Raw genomic sequence first — 8,479 nt, 5'->3', positions numbered from 1 at the left:
TTGGCAAAAAAATAATATCAACTTTATAAATTTCAAGAATAAATCAATTTATTATAATGTACATATTTACATTATATAGAATTTTTCAAGAAATTATATAAATTTTTTTTACAAACATTGTATTTTAAAAATGTATTTTAATTATGTTTTAATAAATTTAATAAGTGTTTTTTGTATTTTTCGAAATATTTTTTAAATTTATAGTTATTAATAATATTATCATCTATACTTAAATAACAATATATTATTAATCGTCCATTTCTAATATTTATTACCAGATATATGAAATATTTAGTTAAAATAGTTGCATATAAATGGATTTCTTTAAATCCATTTTATATGAATAATTGAAAATACAAATTGTTTTATCTTATATTTAATTACTATATCTACTTAATCTACATTTCTAAATTTATTTCTAAGTTCAAATGAAAACAAAATATTTTATGAACATAAAATACAAAAGATTATTTTAAAATAAATATCATAAACAGTGGTGAAATAAATTGTTTCAAAGTCAAAAATAAAAAAAAAGAAGTCTGGCATAACAACCATTTCGTTTGTAATTAATAGAAATAATTTTGAAAGATAATAAAAAAATTAAAAATTATGATATTTATGTTATTGTGATATATAAATATATTGTGTTGTATTTGATGGTTGTATATATTTGATGGTTATCAATTTAACACTCGTAAACATCAATTAACTTGAAATATATTTTTAACATGGAATGATCAATGAAAATAAAATATGATGAATGTATTATATATAGATTATAAGATCAGAGTTGCTGAAATCAAAGTTGGATTCTATTGAAAAAATAATTAATTAAAATTTCGAATAAAATTAAGTTATTTTATATATAATTTTAAGTTATAATTTTATTTATAAAATTTATAAAATACTTGAATAACATTTATTTGTAATTGATTCAATCTTTATATAACTTCATTTGACGTTACAGTTATCGTTGCAGTTATTTCATGCTTTGAATAATAAATTAATAATAAATTTGAAATAATTTTGTTCGCGAGTATTTATTGTTCGCGAGATTTATAAACAATTTATTCAGAGAAATTATAGAAATAAAAATATCATACAGAAATCTCATAGAAATCTCCTTTTCTATTATTATTGCTCGCAGATGATATTATCTGAGAAGACTGTTGTTTTTGAGAGTTTAGTCGCTTATAATTATATATTTTTGACATGCTTCAGTCTGACTGAACCGATCTTAATGGTGACATATTCCAGACATGGTTGATTCAACGACAAATAATATCTATTCATTCTCATTCTAGTTCCAAAAAATCTATAAGAGAGATACTCCTGATCTCTCTTATTCCTGCTTATTGTGAGATCTTTGTATACAGATCCAAGCGAGGATTTTCCATTTAATTTTGGGGATTCGCGAACCGAACACTGACCGCGATATTATTGATTAATGACGTGGAAAATTGTTACTTTCCCAATTGAACTAGGAAGAGATTTTTTGAGGGTACGAGTTTCATGATTTGATGATTATGTCTGACTGTCGGATATGACAATTAGTTTGTGAACACATTGTGCTCTAACTGTCAGACATTGCCTATCGTTATTTATAAAGAAAGTTTCAAGTTTGGTGAACATGTAGTTGACCGCCGGATACGACAATTAAATTAGTTTTATTTTAACATCACATTTGATCGTCAGACACGATTATCTGTTATGATTATGAGATACCTTGATCTGCAATAGACACATACTATAACTACTTATACACTCATCTTTAAGAATTATACTTGTGTCGAAGGTATTCAATAAACATTCAGCTATTAATTTACATCCATCAAAACTATTACAATATTATTGTTACGGACAAATTTATTGAATAAAGTTTATTCTTAATTTAAAAAAAAAAAATTTTTCCTCATTTTCGCTGTCCACAAAGTAATTATAGAAATAAAGACTTTAAGTTCCATCTAATTTCCCCTCCAAAGAGAGCATAAAAGTTAAATTTTCATATCTAATATATAAAATTACAATGTACATTAAATTTTTGTATGGACGTAATACATATAACTTTTATATTTTTAAATTGTGATTCATTCTTTTCTCAAATATTATTTAATTCATTTTAATTAGATTGCTTTCACATATTTATATTAAATGAGAATGACGATTGTATGAATATATGCGTTATATAATTATATAATAATTACAGTTATAATACATCTTCTTAAATTTGCAAGACTTTATCTCAAATATTTTTCAATGATTATTATTAAAGTAAGAAAATAATTAAAACAGTGTACAGAAAAAACAAATATCATTTTTAACAAAACAATTTCGTGGAATTATATTTATATAATAATAAAAATGATTTATCACGAAGTTCTATTGTTTTACTTTAAATGATCAAAAGCAAAGTTCATATGCAAATGAAAGTTTCATCTTAATGTATGAATACGCGAATTCATAAAATTTTAAACTCTTATGGTTAATCTGAAATTCAAAAAATAAATTGAAAAAGTTCTTTTCTTTCGTTCAATAATTCAAATAGTTTAAAAATTAAAAATATTTTCTCATTTTTTTTTCGATTTGTACATGTTTTCTTTAAAATTCTTTCTATATTCATTTCGATGGATTGCGGATCTTTGATAGTGCACGTAAATGATCAATAATGCCGCAAATCAACTTCTTGATTGTGCGACATCTTCAGTCTAAAGAAAATTTTAAAAATCAGACTTATTAAATTAAAAAAGAATATCGCACACAGAATTGATTATTCTCAGAAAAACTAATCCACGAGTACTTATATATAAATTTGCTCTAGTAAGAAGATACTAAGATTATTATTGAAATATCTATTATTGACACCTAGAAAATATTTTTAAGTTATAGAATCATATCTCATAAACCACATCAAATATTTCTAAAAAATATATCAAAGATCTCTTAAACTTTTCTCAAATTGAGATTGCCTTCATACAATTATCGTTTGTTAAGTATTTTAACCGTAAATATCTTAGAAAAACGAATATAAACAATTCATAATCATCGTTTAATATTTGATAAATATTTATTTATTTCGGCTATTTGTTTTTAATAACAATTATTTATATTTTAAACAAAAAAATCAATTAGTTTCAGTGTATGAAAAATAAAAAAAATATATATATAAGAATTATTAGCTATTTGCTGTTTTAATTAACATATAAAATACAATATGTAATATTATATAATATATAAAATATATAATATCTATTATATAAAATTTATGTTATAAATATAAACTATAAATATACGCAAAAAATTTTATATTTCTAAAATCTAATAACAATTTTTTATCCATTTTTTTTTTAAATATACACCTGCAATTTATTTTTCATAATAAATTTCAAGTTGTGTATTTAGCATCAAGATCTTAGAATTTTAAAATGTTTAAATTAAGAAAATATCAATATATAATAAAAAATTATTTTTTAATATTACATCATTTCGATTTACATGTATTATTGACTGAGTTTATCATTACAAACGAGTTTTCATCTACAAATGAATCACTGAAAAAAGTTGAAATAGAATGAGATAAAACGACAAAGAGTAACGACTCGATTGGCGTAAATATAGATTCAAAATATCAACTATTAGCAGAATATCTGTTCCAGAATCTGTTCTATTATCGAATCTTTATGATAAGAAACGAAAGAATTCTCTCATCTGTATACTATAAAAAAAATTGTTTAAACTTTTAAGTTTAGTTAGAAATTTAAAAGTTTTTCCTTACGCATTTATCATAATTTTAAATTATCCTGACGATTGACATGAAGAAATTTTGCTCGTATTATATAACATAATTCAATAATAATAACATATTTAACAAGAAATGAACTAATAAAAAATCTATTTTTTCGTAGATTATGATTTAAAATGGTTCAAATCCCAAGTCGAGCTTGGACATTTCATGAATTCGAAGCAATAAAATAATAAAATATAATCTCGAGCGAGATTATATTATGAGATTATATTATATGAAATTATATTATATCTCAAGCGATGGTATAAATTTTTCGAAAATATAGAAATAAATGTGAAATTGTTGATAAAACAAGTATATTATTCGCTCACAATTAATAATTTTCAAATATGTTTAATTTTTCTTATTCCCCATGCATTTTCGAGAATTTATTATTTGTGAAGAGAGAAAAGAAAGGAGATATCATAAATACCTGTTGATATTATCATGTGAGTTGAACTTTTTTCGACATTATTTATATCTTATTACAATACTTGTCTTTTAGTATCATTATAACGTGGATTTTTAGAATAAAATAAATTAGGTATCGAAAATATACAAGAATTTTTGTAGTTCATGTTTAATATAAAATCAATAAAATATACTCTCCCCATAATTGCGAATATCTCCGTACATAGGGATCGATCCATTAATTCTGACGATATATTTTTTAATCATTTTTCTTGGCGATATGTTTCGTCCTACAAGGCTTAATTCTTCGCAATAATGGCGAATAATAAAATCAATTATGCAAACATTGGCTCAACTCTTTGTAATAGTGCAACAAGTAAATCAATAATTATGCAAGAACAGCATTGGTTCAATTCTACACAATGGACAATTAAATCAACAACTATTTAAAAACGATATTGATTCAATTCTTTATGACAGATAACAAAATCTTCAAATATCGGCAAATAATAGCGTCTAGCAGTTTGCAACGTCCATCCACATTCAATTGATATCCATTCTTCGAGGCTAGAGCGAAACTGTTTGCTCATTATGGACATGGAATAGATCGAATATTGAGATTTTACTATTGCAACTTACTAAAAAAAGTACATAGTGATTGTCCTCGTTTGTCTTAACTATAGCAATCCAAGATTTTTTTTGTCAAGAATGACCATTATTTCTGGTTTTTCTTGCAAGTCTTTCATCTATTGTTGGTACTCTTGTTGTAATTCGTGCTGCACATGTAAACCGAAGAATTACTTCTAGAAAATTTCTATCCATATACAACTTTGCCTTCAACGTATACTGAAAATAATCTATATGGTTGACAAGTCTCCTTTATTTGTCTATCGCTTCCTCTGGATTTTTTTTCTATATTTATACGATATTTTATTTTATTTATTTATTTATTTTTTTGATCAAATTACATTCGTAAAAATACATTGATCGGAATATAACCAATAAGCTTGTTTCATAGATATTTTTGTTATTTTATTTTCGTAGTCGATTATTCAAAACTTTTTATAAGAAATTTTTGAATACATTAATCAAATATAACTTGTTATATTTTATGAAAAACAGTAGTAACGCTATTAAAAATATTAAACTGTTAAGAATATTACGTAGAAGTGTATAGATCTTTTGTTAGATATTATTAAATGTGATGAAAGCATTGAGCGTCATTACTTAAAAGCTCAATGTCACATATTTCGCACGATAAATGCAAACAAATATTATTAAATAATCATATGTAACTGCGTAATATATATATAGCATATTTCCTAATTTAAAATGTTTATTTCAGTACAATATGTAAACATAATCTGTTAATCGATATAATTAATATAATATATTATATTATATTTATATATATTAGTATTATTAGTATTATTTTTTAGTTTTTTAACTGAGAATATTTAAATTTTTCTTTTTTCTTTTTTGAAGATGCTGCAATATATGAATCGTTGATGAATGAATTGAAATTTATTTATAAGAAATTTACATATGAAAAATAAAGAAATGAATGTCATTTTGTGCTTATTTTTTCTACAATAGATTTTATTAACTTTCAATAATACCAATATCTATTAAATTAATGATTTAATTAAATAGCTTCTTAATTTTTTGTAGAAAATGATAAATTGCATTGATTTTTAAAAATCGTACGTCATCAAACATAACATTTATGCCACACTATAATAACTGCTACATTTTACTTAGGTATGTTTATTAAAAACTATTAACATAGTATAATGCAATTGATAATATAATCTTATATTTCTTATATCAAATAACTTTTATAGTATTTTTATAGCATTTCTTTGATAATTTGGTTTTTTAAAAGATATATAAAAAAATTAAGTTCATAACAAATTAAGTTTTTTAGTAATTTTTCTTTCTTTTAAAATAAATTGTTTAATATCTTAAATATTATTAACTTATACAATAAAATTTATCTTTTAAGTATTTCTATAAAAAAAATGTAATGGCGTTAAGTTCGGTTATTGAATCACAAAATTAGATCTTATATATCAATCCAATTACATATAATATAATATATAATATATAATATATAATATTTATTTCTTTAGTAACAAGTTGAGAATTGAATTATGTTAAAAATATTTTAGTTCTATATTAATAAATAAATATTTTTCTATTATATAAGAAAAAAAAGGTAATTTAAGTTCTAAAAAATATCTTTAATTTGTCTTTTTTAAAATTTTTCTTTAAGAATAAAAAAGAAAAAAAAAGAAAAGGTTTAGTAATTCATTTTTAAAAAATTCTATTGTATTGTATTCTACTATTAATATTTCTTTTTCTATTAAGTATAATGATGCATATAAAATATAAATAAGAAAATTTTAAATTATAATAATTTTAAATAATATAAATTTGCATCTAACAACAATTTGCATCAAACATGTAATATGAAAAATAATTAAAATAAAAAACTTAAAGTTTAAAATGTTAATTAAAATAGTTAAAGTTTTTAAATGCATTAATGCATAATGTGCATAATATCGGATTCATTTTAAATTATTTAATTTCATTTTATAATTTATATTTTATGTATTATTTAAAAATACATAGCGACATTTAAATAATTATGTTATCTTTATTTTATGAAACATTCTGTACATTTTGATATATAGTAATTAAACATAATTATGTTTTGTATATTTCATATAAAAAATAATATTCAGTAAATAATAAGCATAAATATTCATGCATCGTTTGATTTAATTATTCAACAATATACATCTTCTTTCATATTCAAATTTTTTTCAGCAAGATTACATAAAACTCGAAAGAAAATTTATAAGTTTAATTTCTTATTCTAGAAATTTTGAAATCTGAACATGAAAGAAGATGTATATTTTAATAATATCGTTTTCGTGGCATTTCTAATTTCAAAAAAATGTTTGAAACAAAAATTAATCAGTCTCGACATATAAGATATATATAAAAAAATTTTTCAAAAATTTATTTTTTTTATAAAGAACCAAAGCAAATTTTTTGTTTATTTTAATCTTTTTCCAAAACGACTTTTCAAAGATATTTTACAAATTGTAACAAACTGTATATATTTTATTTATAAAAATATGGAATTCCCTTTAGAGAAAAAATAAATTCTAGAAATTAAAACGATAAAAAAAAATCTATTAAATAGAATAATATAATGATAAAGTAGAAAAGCTCGACTAGATAACAATGTTCTTAATTTTATTATGCAGAAAATATTACTTGCGTAATAAAATTTTATTAATAATATATATTTTATCAAAATACAATGTATCAATTATTTATGTATTAATATTTTTTTAGATACATAAATGACTGAATTTCTGAATAATATATAATAGACATCAATCGTGTTATATAACAATATATATATATATATATATATATATATATATATATATATATATAAAAAACAATGTTTTATCGTTATATAATATTACATATCGTTTTTAATAATAATTATGCAAATTAAAATCAATGTAATTTATTATTTAATAAATGTTTCGTATTTATAATAAAATAATTATACAATATTTGATTTAAGATCATATGTAGTATCATCATATTATATTCAACCTGTCTATTTGTTCAAATTTATAGAAACAAATCAATACATCTTTTCATAAAATTTATTAACAAATTAGAAAAGTTGAATGTTTTTCTATACATAAATTTGTCTTCTTTGATTATTTTTATATTTGCAAAAAAAAATTAATGAATTTCATTTGCATTCAATGTTTCTTATTTTGAGATTGTTAATCTGAGAAAAACAATAATCTGAATATTATATTATAATTATATAGCAATAGCACTCGTTAATAATATAATACGTATTCAGAAAAAATTTATATATGTTGCAATTATTATTCTTTTTATAAATTTCTCAAATATACTACTTATCGATTTACTATATTTTTGTTTGCATTTTTTGTTTTGTTTGCATTATCAATATACACAACCAGACAGGTAAGGACAAAGTTATACTGTTATGGCAATTGAAAAGGGGGGGTAAACGTATTTTGTATCTAGTATACAAACATAAGATTTGGATATTACTATCTCGTTTTTTCTTTTTTTTTCGCTATTTTTTTTAGCGGTTTCAATTATCAAAACTAAATCAATAACATAGTTATTGAATAGTAACTGCGGAATCAAATTTGAAATTTAATGAAGTAATACATGTTCGAATACATGAGAGTTGAGAATAAAATTTTAATTAAT

The sequence above is a fragment of the Apis florea genome, unplaced genomic scaffold, assembly GCF_048593485.1.
Source record: "Apis florea isolate Af1SG1 unplaced genomic scaffold, ASM4859348v1 contig_3758_pilon, whole genome shotgun sequence".
Classification (NCBI taxonomy): domain Eukaryota; kingdom Metazoa; phylum Arthropoda; class Insecta; order Hymenoptera; family Apidae; genus Apis; species Apis florea.
The sequence above is the reverse complement of the archived record's forward strand: the minus strand, read 5'-3'. Positions refer to the sequence as shown.